The following is a 15,728-nucleotide window of genomic DNA, read 5'->3' as shown; positions in this document are numbered from 1 at the left end:
CACTTATCTCTCAGAACTGAGCATGTGGAGAGACGTTCGTTCATCTAGCACAAAGGGAACGGGTTGCAGGAGAAACTTTTACTCTGGTTTCTCAGTCTGTTTCCTAGTGCAGGTTGGAAGTTCCTGCAGTTTTCACTGTAAAACCGAGTTGGAGCTAGTACCTCCCATATATATGTATGGAGTGGAGTTTGCAACTTAAGAGAAACTTTGTTTTCCCAACAAGCTATGTGGAGGACGGCTTTCACACACACTTATCTCTCAGAACTGAGCATGTGGAGAGACGTTCGTTCATCTAGCACAAAGGGAACGGGTTGCAGGGAAACTTTTACTCTGGTTTCTCAGTCTGTTTCCTAGTGCCGGTCTGAAGTTCCTGCAGTTTTCACTGTAAAACCGAGTTGGAGCTTGTACCTCCCCATATATATGTAGGGAGTGGGGTTTACAACTGAAGAGAAACTTTGTGTTCCCAACAAGCTAGGTGAAGTACGGCTTTCACACACACTTATCTCTCAGAACTGAGCATGTGGAGAGACGTTCGTTCATCTAGCACAAAGGGAACGGGTTGCAGGAGAAACTTTTACTTTGGTTTCTCAGTCTGTTTCCTAGTGCCGGTTTGAAGTTCCTGCAGTTTTCACTGTAAAATCGAGTTGGTGCTAGTACCTCCCCATATATATGTATGGAGTGTAGTTTGCCACTGAAGAGTAACTTTGTGTTCCCAACAAGCTAGGTGAAGGACGGCTTTCACACACACTTATCTCTCAGAAGTGAGCATGTGGAGAGACGTTCGTTCATCTAGCACAAAGGGAACGGGTTGCAGGAGAAACTTTTAATCTGGTTTCTCAGTCTGTTTCCTAGTGCCGGTTTGAAGTTCCTGCAGTTTTCACTGTAAAACCGAATTGGAGCTACTACCTCCCCATATATATTTATGGAGTGTAATTTGCAAGTGAAGAGAAACTTTGTGTTCCCAACGAGCTAGGTGAAGGACGGCTTTCACACACACTTATCTCTCAGAACTGAGCATGTGGAGAGACGTTCGTTCATCTAGCACAAAGGAATGGGTTGCAGGAGAAACTTTTACTCTGGTTTCTCAATCTGTTTCCTAGTGCCGGTCTGAACTTCCTGCAGTTTTCACTGTAAAACCGAGTTGGAGCTACTACCTCCCCATATATATGTAGGGAGTGGAGTTTACAACTGAAGAGAAACTTTGTGTTCCCAACAAGCTAGGTGAAGAACGGCTATCACACACACTTATCTCTCAGAACTGAGCATGTGGAGAGATGTTCGTTCATCTAGCACAAAGGGAACGGGTTGCAGGAGGAACTTTTACTCTGGTTTCTCTATCTGTTACCTAGTGCCGGTTTGAAGTTTCTGCAGTTTTCACTGTAAAACCGAGTTGGAGCTAGTACCTCCCCATATATATGTATGGAGTGGAATTTGCCACTGAAGAGAAACTTTGTGTTCCCAACAAGCTCGGTGAAAGACGGCTTTCACACACACTTATCTCTCAGAACTGAGCATGTGGAGAGACGTTCGTTCATCTAGCACAAAGGGAACGGGTTGCAGGAGAAACTTTTACTATGGGTTCTCGGTCTGTTTCCTAGTGCCGGTTTGAAGTTCCTGCAGTTTTCACTGTAAAACCGAGTTGGAGCTAGTACCTCCCCATATATATGTATGGAGAGGAGTTTGCAACTGAAGAGAAACTTTGTGTTCCCAACAAGCTAGGTGAAGGACGGCTTTCACACACACTTATCTCTCAGAACTGAGCATGTGGAGAGACGTTCGTTCATCTAGCACAAAGGGAACGGGTTGCAGGAGAAACTTTTACTTTGGTTTCTCAGTCTGTTTCCTAGTGCCGGTTTGAAGTTCCTGCAGTTTTCACTGTAAAACCGTGTTGGAGCTAGTACCTCCCCATATATATGTATGGAGTGTAGTTTGCCACTGAAGAGTAACTTTGTGTTCCCAACAAGCTAGGTGAAGGACGGCTTTCACACACACTTATCTCTCAGAAGTGAGCATGTGGAGAGACGTTCGTTCATCTAGCACAAAGGGAACGGGTTGCAGGAGAAACTTTTAATCTGGTTTCTCAGTCTGTTTCCTAGTGCCGGTTTGAAGTTCCTGCAGTTTTCACTGTAAAACCGAATTGGAGCTACTACCTCCCCATATATATGTATGGAGTGGAATTTGCAAGTGAAGAGAAACTTTGTGTTCCCAACGAGCTAGGTGAAGGACGGCTTTCACACACACTTATCTCTCAGAACTGAGCATGTGGAGAGACGTTCGTTCATCTAGCACAAAGGGAACGGGTTGCAGGAGAAACTTTTACTTTGGTTTCTCAGTCTGTTTCCTAGTGCCGGTTTGAAGTTCCTGCAGTTTTCACTGTAAAACCGAGTTGGAGCTAGTACCTCCCCATATATATGTATGGAGTGTAGTTTGCCACTGAAGAGTAACTTTGTGTTCCCAACAAGCTAGGTGAAGGACGGCTTTCACACACACTTATCTCTCAGAAGTGAGCATGTGGAGAGACGTTCGTTCATCTAGCACAAAGGGAACGGGTTGCAGGAGAAACTTTTAATCTGGTTTCTCAGTCTGTTTCCTAGTGCCGGTTTGAAGTTCCTGCAGTTTTCACTGTAAAACCGAATTGGAGCTACTACCTCCCCATATATATGTATGGAGTGGAATTTGCAAGTGAAGAGAAACTTTGTGTTCTCAACGAGCTAGGTGAAGGACGGCTTTCACACACACCTATCTCTCAGAACTGAGCATGTGGAGAGACGTTCGTTCATCTAGCACAAAGGAATGGGTTGCAGGAGAAACTTTTACTCTGGTTTCTCAGTCTGTTTCCTAGTGCCGGTCTGAACTTCCTGCAGTTTTCACTGTAAAACCGAGTTGGAGCTAGTACCTCCCCATATATATGTATGGAATGGAGTTTGCAACTGAAGAGAAACTTTGTGTTCCCAACAAGCTAGGTGAAGGACGGCTTTCACACACACTTATCTCTCAGAACTGAGCATGTGGAGAGACGTTCGTTCATCTAGCAAAAAGGGAACGGGTTGCAGGAGAAACTTTTACTCTGGTTTCTCAGTCTGTTTCCTAGTGCCGGTTGGAAGTTCCTGCAGTTTTCACTGTAAAACCGATTTGGAGCTAGTACCTCCCATATATATGTATGGAGTGGAGTTTGCAACTTAAGAGAAACTTTGTTTTCCCAACAAGCTATGTGGAGGACGGCTTTCACACACACTTATCTCTCAGAACTGAGCATGTGGAGAGACGTTCGTTCATCTAGCACAAAGGGAACGGGTTGCAGGGAAACTTTTACTCTGGTTTCTCAGTCTGTTTCCTAGTGCCGGTCTGAAGTTCCTGCAGTTTTCACTGTAAAACCGAGTTGGAGCTTGTACCTCCCCATATATATGTAGGGAGTGGGGTTTACAACTGAAGAGAAACTTTGTGTTCCCAACAAGCTAGGTGAAGTACGGCTTTCACACACACTTATCTCTCAGAACTGAGCATGTGGAGAGACGTTCGTTCATCTAGCACAAAGGGAACGGGTTGCAGGAGAAACTTTTACTTTGGTTTCTCAGTCTGTTTCCTAGTGCCGGTTTGAAGTTCCTGCAGTTTTCACTGTAAAATCGAGTTGGAGCTAGTACCTCCCCATATATATGTATGGAGTGTAGTTTGCCACTGAAGAGTAACTTTGTGTTCCCAACAAGCTAGGTGAAGGACGGCTTTCACACACACTTATCTCTCAGAAGTGAGCATGTGGAGAGACGTTCGTTCATCTAGCACAAAGGGAACGGGTTGCAGGAGAAACTTTTAATCTGGTTTCTCAGTCTGTTTCCTAGTGCCGGTTTGAAGTTCCTGCAGTTTTCACTGTAAAACCGAATTGGAGCTACTACCTCCCCATATATATTTAAGGAGTGTAATTTGCAAGTGAAGAGAAACTTTGTGTTCCCAACGAGCTAGGTGAAGGACGGCTTTCACACACACTTATCTCTCAGAACTGAGCATGTGGAGAGACGTTCGTTCATCTAGCACAAAGGAATGGGTTGCAGGAGAAACTTTTACTCTGGTTTCTCAATCTGTTTCCTAGTGCCGGTCTGAACTTCCTGCAGTTTTCACTGTAAAACCGAGTTGGAGCTACTACCTCCCCATATATATGTAGGGAGTGGAGTTTACAACTGAAGAGAAACTTTGTGTTCCCAACAAGCTAGGTGAAGAACGGCTATCACACACACTTATCTCTCAGAACTGAGCATGTGGAGAGACGTTCGTTCATCTAGCACAAAGGGAACGGTTTGCAGGAGGAACTTTTACTCTGGTTTCTCTATCTGTTACCTAGTGCCGGTTTGAAGTTTCTGCAGTTTTCACTGTAAAACCGAGTTGGAGCTAGTACCTCCCCATATATATGTATGGAGTGGAATTTGCCACTGAAGAGAAACTTTGTGTTCCCAACAAGCTCGGTGAAAGACGGCTTTCACACACACTTATCTCTCAGAACTGAGCATGTGGAGAGACGTTCGTTCATCTAGCACAAAGGGAACGGGTTGCAGGAGAAACTTTTTCTTTGGTTTCTCAGTCTGTTTCCTAGTGCCGGTTTGAAGTTCCTGCAGTTTTCACTGTAAAACCGAGTTGGAGCTAGTACCTCCCCATATATATGTATGGAGTGTAGTTTGCCACTGAAGAGTAACTTTGTGTTCCCAACAAGCTAGGTGAAGGACGGCTTTCACACACACTTATCTCTCAGAAGTGAGCATGTGGAGAGACGTTCGTTCATCTAGCACAAAGGGAACGGGTTGCAGGAGAAACTTTTAATCTGGTTTCTCAGTCTGTTTCCTAGTGCCGGTTTGAAGTTCCTGCAGTTTTCACTGTAAAACCGAATTGGAGCTACTACCTCCCCATATATATGTATGGAGTGGAATTTGCAAGTGAAGAGAAACTTTGTGTTCCCAACGAGCTAGGTGAAGGACGGCTTTCACACACTCTTATCTCTCAGAACTGAGCATGTGGAGAGACGTTCGTTCATCTAGCACAAAGGAATGGGTTGCAGGAGAAACTTTTACTCTGGTTTCTCAATTTGTTTCCTAGTGCCGTTCTGAACTTCCTGCAGTTTTCACTGTAAAACCGAGTTGGAGCTACTACCTCCCCATATATATGTAGGGAGTGGAGTTTACAACTGAAGAGAAACTTTGTGTTCCCAACAAGCTAGGTGAAGGACGGCTATCACACACACTTATCTCTCAGAACTGAGCATGTGGAGAGACGTTCGTTCATCTAGCACAAAGGGAAAGGGTTGCAGGAGAAACTTTTACTCTGGTTTCTCTATCTGTTTCCTAGTGCCGGTTTGAAGTTCCTGCAGTTTTCACTGTAAAACCGAGTTGGAGCTAGTACCTCCCCATATATATGTATGGAGTGGAATTTGCCACTGAAGAGAAACTTTGTGTTCCCAACAAGCTCGGTGAAAGACGGCTTTCACACACACTTATCTCTCAGAACTGAGCATGTGGAGAGACGTTCGTTCATCTAGCACAAAGGGAACGGGTTGCAGGAGAAACTTTTACTATGGGTTCTCGGTCTGTTTCCTAGTGCCGGTTTGAAGTTCCTGCAGTTTTCACTGTAAAACCGAGTTGGAGCTAGTACCTCCCCATATATATGTATGGAGTGGAATTTGCCACTGAAGAGAAACTTTGTGTTCCCAACAAGCTCGGTGAAAGACGGCTTTCACACACACTTATCTCTCAGAACTGAGCATGTGGAGAGACGTTCGTTCATCTAGCACAAAGGGAACGGGTTGCAGGAGAAACTTTTACTATGGGTTCTCGGTCTGTTTCCTAGTGCCGGTTTGAAGTTCCTGCAGTTTTCACTGTAAAACCGAGTTGGAGCTAGTACCTCCCCATATATATGTATGGAGTGGAATTTGCCACTGAAGAGAAACTTTGTGTTCCCAACAAGCTAGGTGAAGTACGGCTTTCACACACACTTATCTCTCAGAACTGAGCATGTGGAGAGACGTTCGTTCATCTAGCACAAAGGGAACGGGTTGCAGGAGAAACTTTTACTTTGGTTTCTCAGTCTGTTTCCTAGTGCCGGTTTGAAGTTCCTGCAGTTTTCACTGTAAAACCGAGTTGGAGCTAGTACCTCCCCATATATATGTATGGAGTGTAGTTTGCCACTGAAGAGTAACTTTGTGTTCCCAACAAGCTAGGTGAAGGACGGCTTTCACACACACTTATCTCTCAGAACTGAGCATGTGGAGAGACGTTCGTTCATCTAGCACAAAGGAATGGGTTGCAGGAGAAACTTTTACTCTGGTTTCTCAATCTGTTTCCTAGTGCCGGTCTGAACTTCCTGCAGTTTTCACTGTAAAACCGAGTTGGAGCTACTACCTCCCCATATATATGTAGGGAGTGGAGTTTACAACTGAAGAGAAACTTTGTATTCCCAACAAGCTAGGTGAAGGACGGCTATCACACACACTTATCTCTCAGAACTGAGCATGTGGAGAGACGTTCGTTCATCTAGCACAAAGGGAACGGGTTGCAGGAGAAACTTTTACTCTGGTTTCTCTATCTGTTTCCTAGTGCCGGTTTGAAGTTCCTGCAGTTTTCACTGTAAAACCGAGTTGGAGCTAGTACCTCCCCATATATATGTATGGAGTGGAATTTGCCACTGAAGAGAAACTTTGTGTTCCCAACAAGCTCGGTGAAAGACGGCTTTCACACACACTTATCTCTCAGAACTGAGCATGTGGAGAGACGTTCGTTCATCTAGCACAAAGGGAACGGGTTGCAGGAGAAACTTTTACTATGGGTTCTCGGTCTGTTTCCTAGTGCCGGTTTGAAGTTCCTGCAGTTTTCACTGTAAAACCGAGTTGGAGCTAGTACCTCCCCATATATATGTATGGAGAGGAGTTTGCAACTGAAGAGAAACTTTGTGTTCCCAACAAGCTAGGTGAAGGACGGCTTTCACACACACTTATCTCTCAGAACTGAGCATGTGGAGAGACGTTCGTTCATCTAGCACAAAGGGAACGGGTTGCAGGAGAAACTTTTACTCTGGTTTCTCAGTCTGTTTCCTAGTGCCGGTTTAAAGTTCCTGCAGTTTTCACTGTAAAACCGAGTTGGAGCTAGTACCTCCCCATATATATGTATGGAGTGGAGTTAGCAACTGAAGAGAAACTTTGTGTTCCCAACAAGCTAGGTGAAGGACGGCTTTCACACACACTTATCTCTCAGAACTGAGCATGTGGAGAGACGTTCGTTCATCTAGCACAAAGGGAACGGGTTGCAGGAGAAACTTTTACTATGGGTTCTCGGTCTGTTTCCTAGTGCCGGTTTGAAGTTCCTGCAGTTTTCACTGTAAAACCGAGTTGGAGCTAGAACCTCCCCATATATATGTATGGAGAGGAGTTTGCAACTGAAGAGAAACTTTGTGTTCCCAACAAGCTAGGTGAAGGACGGCTTTCACACACACTTATCTCTCAGAACTGAGCATGTGGAGAGACGTTCGTTCATCTAGCACAAAGGGAACGGGTTGCAGGAGAAACTTTTACTCTGGTTTCTCAGTCTGTTTCCTAGTGCCGGTTTGAAGTTCCTGCAGTTTTCACTGTAAAACCGAGTTGGGGCTAGTACCTCCCCATATATATGTATGGAGTGGAGTTTGCACCTGAAGAGAAACTTTGTGTTCCCAACAAGCTAGGTGAAGGACGGCTTTCACACACACTTATCTCTCAGAACTGAGCATGTGGAGAGACGTTCGTTCATCTAGCACAAAGGGAACGGGTTGCAGGAGAAACTTTTACTCTGGTTTCTCAGTCTGTTTCCTAGTGCCGGTTTGATGTTCCTGCAGTTTTCACTGTAAAACCGTGTTGGAGCTAGTACCTCCCCATATATATGTATGGAGAGGAGTTTGCCACTGAAGAGAAACTTTGTGTTCCCAACAAGCTAGGTGAAGGACGGCTTTCACACACACTTATCTCTCAGAAATGAGCATGTGGAGAGACGTTCGTTCATCTAGCACAAAGGGAACGGGTTGCAGGAGAAACTTTTACTCTGGTTTCTCAGTCTGTTTCTTAGTACCGGTTGGAATTTCCTGCAGTTTTCACTGTAAAACCGAGTTGAGGCTAGTACCTCCCATATATATGTATGGAGTGGAGTTTGCAACTGAAGAGAAACTTTGTGTTCCCAACAAGCTATGTGGAGGACGGCTTTCACACACACTTATCTCTCAGAACTGAGCATGTGGAGAGACGTTCGTTCATCTAGCACAAAGGGAACGGGTTGCAGGGAAACTTTTACTGTGGTTTCTCATTCTTTTTCCTAGTGCCGGTCTGAAGTTCCTGCAGTTTTCACTGTAAAACCGAGTTGGAGCTAGTACCTCCCCATATATATGTAGGGAGTGGGGTTTACAACTGAAGAGAAACTTTGTGTTCCCAACAAGCTAGGTGAAGGACGGCTTTCACACACACTTATCTCTCAGAACTGAGCATGTGGAGAGACGTTCGTTCATCTAGCACAAAGGGAACGGGTTGCAGGAGAAACTTTTACTCTGGTTTCTCAGTCTGTTTCCTAGTGCCGGTTTGAAGTTCCTGCAGTTTTCACTGTAAAACCGAGTTGGAGCTTGTACCTCCCATATATATGTATGGAGTGGAGTTTGCAACTGAAGAGAAACTTTGTGTTCCAAACAAGCTAGGTGAAGGACGGCTTTCACACACACTTATCTCTCAGAACTGAGCATGTGGAGAGACGTTCGTTCATCTAGCACAAAGGGAACGGGTTGCAGGAGAAACTTTTACTCTGGTTTCTCAGTCTGTTTCCTAGTGCCGGTTTGAAGTTCCTACAGTTTTCACTGTAAAACCGAGTTGGGGCTAGTACCCCCCCTTATATATGTATGGAGTGGAGTTTCCACCTGAAGAGAAACTTTGTGTTCAAACAAGCTAGGTGAAGGACGGCTTTCACACAAACTTATCTCTCAGAACTGAGCATGTGGAGAGACGTTCGTTCATCTAACACAAATGGAACGGGTTGCAGGAGAAACTTTTACTCTGGTTTCTCGGTCTGTTTCCTAGTGCCGGTTTGAAATTCCTGCAGTTTTCACTGTAAAACCGTGTTGGAGCTAGTACCTCCCCATATATATGTATGGAGAGGAGTTTGCCACTGAAGAGAAACTTTGTGTTCCCAACAAGCTAGGTGAAGGACGGCTTTCACACACACTTATCTCTCAGAACTGAGCATGTGGAGAGACGTTCGTTCATCTAGCACAAAGGGAACGGGTTGCAGGAGAAACTTTTACTATGGGTTCTCGGTCTGTTTCCTAGTGCCGGTTTGAAGTTCCTGCAGTTTTCACTGTAAAACCGAGTTGGAGCTAGTACCTCCCCATATATATGTATGGAGAGGAGTTTGCAACTGAAGAGAAACTTTGTGTTCCCAACAAGCTAGGTGAAGGACGGCTTTCACACACACTTATCTCTCAGAACTGAGCATGTGGAGAGACGTTCGTTCATCTAGCACAAAGGGAACGGGTTGCAGGAGAAACTTTTACTCTGGTTTCTCAGTCTGTTTCCTAGTGCTGGTTTGAAGTTCCTGCAGTTTTCACTGTAAAACCGAGTTGGGGCTTGTACCTCCCCATATATATGTATGGAGTGGAGTTTGCACCTGAAGAGAAACTTTGTGTTCCCAACAAGCTAGGTGAAGGACGGCTTTCAAACACACTTATCTCTCAGAACTGAGCATGTGGAGAGACGTTCGTTCATCTAGCACAAAGGGAACGGGTTGCAGGAGAAACTTTTACTCTGGTTTCTCAGTCTGTTTCCTAGTGCCGGTTTGAAGTTCCTGCAGTTTTCTCTGTAAAACCGTGTTGGAGCTAGTACCTCCCCATATATATGTATGGAGAGGAGTTTGCCACTGAAGAGAAACTTTGTGTTCCCAACAAGCTAGGTGAAGGACGGCTTTCACACACACTTATCTCTCAGAACTGAGAATGTGGAGAGACGTTCGTTCATCTAGCACAAAGGGAACGGGTTGCAGGAGAAACTTTTACTCTGGTTTCTCAGTCTGTTTCCTAGTGCCGGTTTGAATTTCCTGCAGTTTTCACTGTAAAACCGAGTTGGGGCTAGTACCTCCCCATATATATGTATGGAGTGGAGTTTGCACCTGAAGAGAAACTTTGTGTTCCCAACAATCTAGGTGAAGGACGGCTTTCACACACACTTATCTCTCAGAACTGAGCATGTGGAGAGACGTTCGTTCATCTAGCACAAAGGGAACGGGTTGCAGGAGAAACTTTTACTCTGGTTTCTCAGTCTGTTTCCTAGTGCCGGTTTGAAGTTCCTGCAGTTTTCACTGTAAAACCGAGTTGGAGCTAGTACCTCCCCATATATATGTATGGAGTGTAGTTTGCCACTGAAGAGTAACTTTGTGTTCCCAACAAGCTAGGTGAAATACGGCTTTCACACACACTTATCTCTCAGAACTGAGCATGTGGAGAGACGTTCGTTCATCTAGCACAAAGGGAACGGGTTGCAGGAGAAACTTTTACTCTGGTTTCTCAGTCTGTTTCCTAGTGCCGGTTTGAAGTTCCTGCAGTTTTCACTGTAAAACCGAATTGGAGCTACTACCTCCCCATATATATGTATGGAGTGGAATTTGCAAGTGAAGAGAAACTTTGTGTTCCCAACGAGCTAGGTGAAGGACGGCTTTCACACACACTTATCTCTCAGAACTGAGCATGTGGAGAGACGTTCGTTCATCTAGCACAAATGGAACGGGTTGCAGGAGAAACTTTTACTCTGGTTTCTTGGTCTGTTTCCTAGTGCCGGTTTGAAGTTCCTGCAGTTTTCACTGTAAAACCGAGTTGGAGCTAGTACCTCCCCATATATATGTATGGAGAGGAGTTTGCAACTGAAGAGAAACTTTGTGTTCCCAACAAGCTAGGTGAAGGACGGCTTTCACACACACTTATCTCTCAGAACTGAGCATGTGGAGAGACGTTCGTTCATCTAGCACAAAGGGAACGGGTTGCAGGAGAAACTTTTACTCTGGTTTCTCAGTCTGTTTCCTAGTGCCGGTTTGAAGTTTCTGCAGTTTTCACTGTAAAACCGAGTTGGGGCTAGTACCCCCCCTTATATATGTATGGAGTGGAGTTTCCACCTGAAGAGAAACTTTGTGTTCAAACAAGCTAGGTGAAGGACGGCTTTCACACAAACTTATCTCTCAGAACTGAGCATGTGGAGAGACGTTCGTTCATCTAGCACAAATGGAACGGGTTGCAGGAGAAACTTTTACTCTGGTTTCTCGGTCTGTTTCCTAGTGCCGGTTTGAAATTCCTGCAGTTTTCACCGTAAAACCGTGTTGGAGCTAGTACCTCCACATATATATGTATGGAGAGGAGTTTGCCACTGAAGAGAAACTTTGTGTTCCCAACAAGCTAGGTGAAGGACGGCTTTCACACACACTTATCTCTCAGAACTGAGCATGTGGAGAGACGTTCGTTCATCTAGCACAAAGGGAACGGGTTGCAGGAGAAACTTTTACTCTGGTTTCTCAGTCTGTTTCCTAGTGCCGGTTTGAATTTCCTGCAGTTTTCACTGTAAAACCGAGTTGGGGCTAGTACTTCCCCATATATATGTATGGAGTGGAGTTTGCACCTGAAGAGAAACTTTGTGTTCCCAACAAGCTAGGTGAAGGACGGCTTTCACACACACTTATCTCTCAGAACTGAGCATGTGGAGAGACGTTCGTTCATCTAGCACAAAGGGAACGGGTTGCAGGAGAAACTTTTACTCTGCTTTCTCAGTCTGTTTCCTACTGCCGGTTTGAAGTTCCTGCAGTTTTCACTGTAAAACTGAGTTGGAGCTAGTACCTCCCCATATATATATATGGAGTGGAGTTTGCAACTGAAGAGAAACTTTTTGTTCCCAACAATCTAGGTGAAGGACGGCTTTCACACACACTTATCTCTCAGAACTGAGCATGTGGAGAGACGTTCGTTCATCTAGCACAAAGGGAACGGGTTGCAGGAGAAACTTTTACTCTGGTTTCTCGGTCTGTTTCCTAGTGCCGGTTTGAAGTTCCTGCAGTTTTCACTGTAAAACCGAGTTGGAGCTAGTACCTCCCCATATATATGTATGGAGAGGAGTTTGCAACTGAAGAGAAACTTTGTGTTCCCAACAAGCTAGGTGAAGGACGGCTTTCACACACACTTATCTCTCAGATCTGAGCATGTGGAGAGACGTTCGTTCATCTAGCACAAAGGGAACGGGTTGCAGGAGAAACTTTTACTCTGGTTTCTCAGTCTGTTTCCTAGTGCCGGTTTGAAGTTCCTGCAGTTTTCACTGTAAAACCGAGTTGGAGCTAGTACCTCCCATATATATGTATGGAGTGGAGTTTGCAACTTAAGAGAAACTTTGTGTTCCCAACAAGCTATGTGGAGGACGGCTTTCACACACACTTATCTCTCAGAACTGAGCATGTGGAGAGACGTTCGTTCATCTAGCACAAAGGGAACGGGTTGCAGGGAAACTTTTACTCTGGTTTCTCAGTCTGTTTCCTAGTGCCGGTTTGAAGTTCCTGCAGTTTTCACTGTAAAACCGAGTTGGAGCTAGTAAATCCCCATATATATGTAGGGAGTGGGGTTTACAACTGAAGAGAAACTTTGTGTTCCCAGCAAGCTAGGTGAAGGACGGCTTTCACACACACTTATCTCTCAGAACTGAGCATGTGGAGAGACGTTCGTTCATCTAGCACAAAGGGAACGGGTTGCAGGAGAAACTTTTACTCTGGTTTCTCAGTCTGTTTCCTAGTGCCGGTTTGAATTTCCTGCAGTTTTCACTGTAAAACCGAGTTGGGGCTAGTACTTCCCCATATATATGTATGGAGTGGAGTTTGCACCTGAAGAGAAACTTTGTGTTCCCAACAAGCTAGGTGAAGGACGGCTTTCACACACACTTATCTCTCAGAACTGAGCATGTGGAGAGACGTTCGTTCATCTAGCACAAAGGGAACGGGTTGCAGGAGAAACTTTTACTCTGCTTTCTCAGTCTGTTTCCTACTGCCGGTTTGAAGTTCCTGCAGTTTTCACTGTAAAACTGAGTTGGAGCTAGTACCTCCCCATATATATATATGGAGTGGAGTTTGCAACTGAAGAGAAACTTTTTGTTCCCAACAATCTAGGTGAAGGACGGCTTTCACACACACTTATCCCTCAGAACTGAGCATGTGGAGAGACGTTCGTTCATCTAGCACAAAGGGAACGGGTTGCAGGAGAAACTTTTACTCTGGTTTCTCGGTCTGTTTCCTAGTGCCGGTTTGAAGTTCCTGCAGTTTTCACTGTAAAACCGAGTTGGAGCTAGTACCTCCCCATATATATGTATGGAGAGGAGTTTGCAACTGAAGAGAAACTTTGTGTTCCCAACAAGCTAGGTGAAGGACGGCTTTCACACACACTTATCTCTCAGAACTGAGCATGTGGAGAGACTTTCGTTCATCTAGCACAAAGGGAACGGGTTGCAGGAGAAACTTTTACTCTGGTTTCTCAGTCTGTTTCCTAGTGCCGGTTTGAAGTTCCTGCAGTTTTCACTGTAAAACCGAGTTGGAGCTAGTACCTCCCCATATATATGTATGGAATGGAGTTTGCAAATGAAGAGAAACTTTGTGTTCCCAACAAGCTAGGTGAAGGACGGCTTTCACACACACTTATCTCTCAGAACTGAGCATGTGGAGAGACGTTCGTTCATCTAGCACAAAGGGAACGGGTTGCAGGAGAAACTTTTACTCTGGTTTCTCAGTCTGTTTCCTAGTGCCGGTTTGAAGTTCCTGCAGTTTTCACTGTAAAACCGAGTTGGAGCTAGTACCTCCCATATATATGTATGGAGTGGAGTTTGCAACTTAAGAGAAACTTTGTGTTCCCAACAAGCTATGTGGAGGGCGGCTTTCACACACACTTATCTCTCAGAACTGAGCATGTGGAGAGACGTTCGTTCATCTAGCACAAAGGGAACGGGTTGCAGGGAAACTTTTACTCTGGTTTCTCAGTCTGTTTCCTAGTGCCGGTCTGAAGTTCCTGCAGTTTTCACTGTAAAACCGAGTTGGAGCTAGTAAATCCCCATATATATGTAGGGAGTGGGGTTTACAACTGAAGAGAAACTTTGTGTTCCCAGCAAGCTAGGTGAAGGACGGCTTTCACACACACTTATCTCTCAGAACTGAGCATGTGGAGAGACGTTCGTTCATCTAGCACAAAGGGAACGGGTTGCAGGAGAAACTTTTACTCTGGTTTCTCAGTCTGTTTCCTAGTGCCGGTTTGAAGTTCCTGCAATTTTCACTGTAAAACCGAGTTGGAGCTAGTACCTCCCCATATATATGTATGGAGTGTAGTTTGCCACTGAAGAGTAACTTTGTGTTCCCAACAAGCTAGGTGAAGGACGGCTTTCACACACACTTATCTCTCAGAACTGAGCATGTGGAGAGACGTTCGTTCATCTAGCACAAAGGGAACGGGTTGCAGGAGAAACTTTTACTCTGGTTTCTCAGTCTGTTTCCTAGTGCCGGTTTGAAGTTCCTGCAGTTTTCACTGTAAAACCGAATTGGAGCTACTACCTCCCCATATATATGTATGGAGTGGAATTTGCAAGTGAAGAGAAACTTTGTGTTCCCAACGAGCTAGGTGAAGGACGGCTTTCACACACACTTATCTCTCAGAACTGAGCATGTGGAGAGACGTTCGTTCATCTAGCACAAATGGAACGGGTTGCAGGAGAAACTTTTACTCTGGTTTCTCGGTCTGTTTCCTAGTGCCGGTTTGAAATTCCTGCAGTTTTCACTGTAAAACCGTGTTGGAGCTAGTACCTCCCCATATATATGTATGGAGAGGAGTTTGCCACTGAAGAGAAACTTTGTGTTCCCAACAAGCTAGGTGAAGGACGGCTTTCACACACACTTATCTCTCAGAACTGAGCATGTGGAGAGACGTTCGTTCATCTAGCACAAAGGGAACGGGTTGCAGGAGAAACTTTTACTCTGGTTTCTCAGTCTGTTTCCTAGTGCCGGTTTGAATTTCCTGCAGTTTTCACTGTAAAATCGAGTTGGGGCTAGTACTTCCCCATATATATGTATGGAGTGGAGTTTGCACCTGAAGAGAAACTTTGTGTTCCCAACAAGCTAGGTGAAGGACGGCTTTCACACACACTTATCTCTCAGAACTGAGCATGTGGAGAGACGTTCGTTCATCTAGCACAAAGGGAACGGGTTGCAGGAGAAACTATTACTCTGCTTTCTCAGTCTGTTTCCTACTGCCGGTTTGAAGTTCCTGCAGTTTTCACTGTAAAACCGAGTTGGAGCTAGTACCTCCCCATATATATATATGGAGTGGAGTTTGCAACTGAAGAGAAACTTTTTGTTCCCAACAATCTAGGTGAAGGACGGCTTTCACACACACTTATCTCTCAGAACTGAGCATGTGGAGAGACGTTCGTTCATCTAGCACAAAGGGAACGGGTTGCAGGAGAAACTTTTACTCTGGTTTCTCGGTCTGTTTCCTAGTGCCGGTTTGAAGTTCCTGCAGTTTTCACTGTAAAACCGAGTTGGAGCTAGTACCTCCCCATATATATGTATGGTGAGGAGTTTGCAACTGAAGAGAAACTTTGTGTTCCCAACAAGCTAGGTGAAGGACGGCTTTCACACACACTTATCTCTCAGAACTGAGCATGTGGAGAGACGTTCGTTCATCTAGCACAAAGGGAA

The sequence above is a fragment of the Camelus bactrianus genome, chromosome 27 (assembly GCF_048773025.1).
Source record: "Camelus bactrianus isolate YW-2024 breed Bactrian camel chromosome 27, ASM4877302v1, whole genome shotgun sequence".
Taxonomy (NCBI): Eukaryota; Metazoa; Chordata; class Mammalia; order Artiodactyla; family Camelidae; genus Camelus; species Camelus bactrianus.
The sequence above is the reverse complement of the archived record's forward strand: the minus strand, read 5'-3'. Positions refer to the sequence as shown.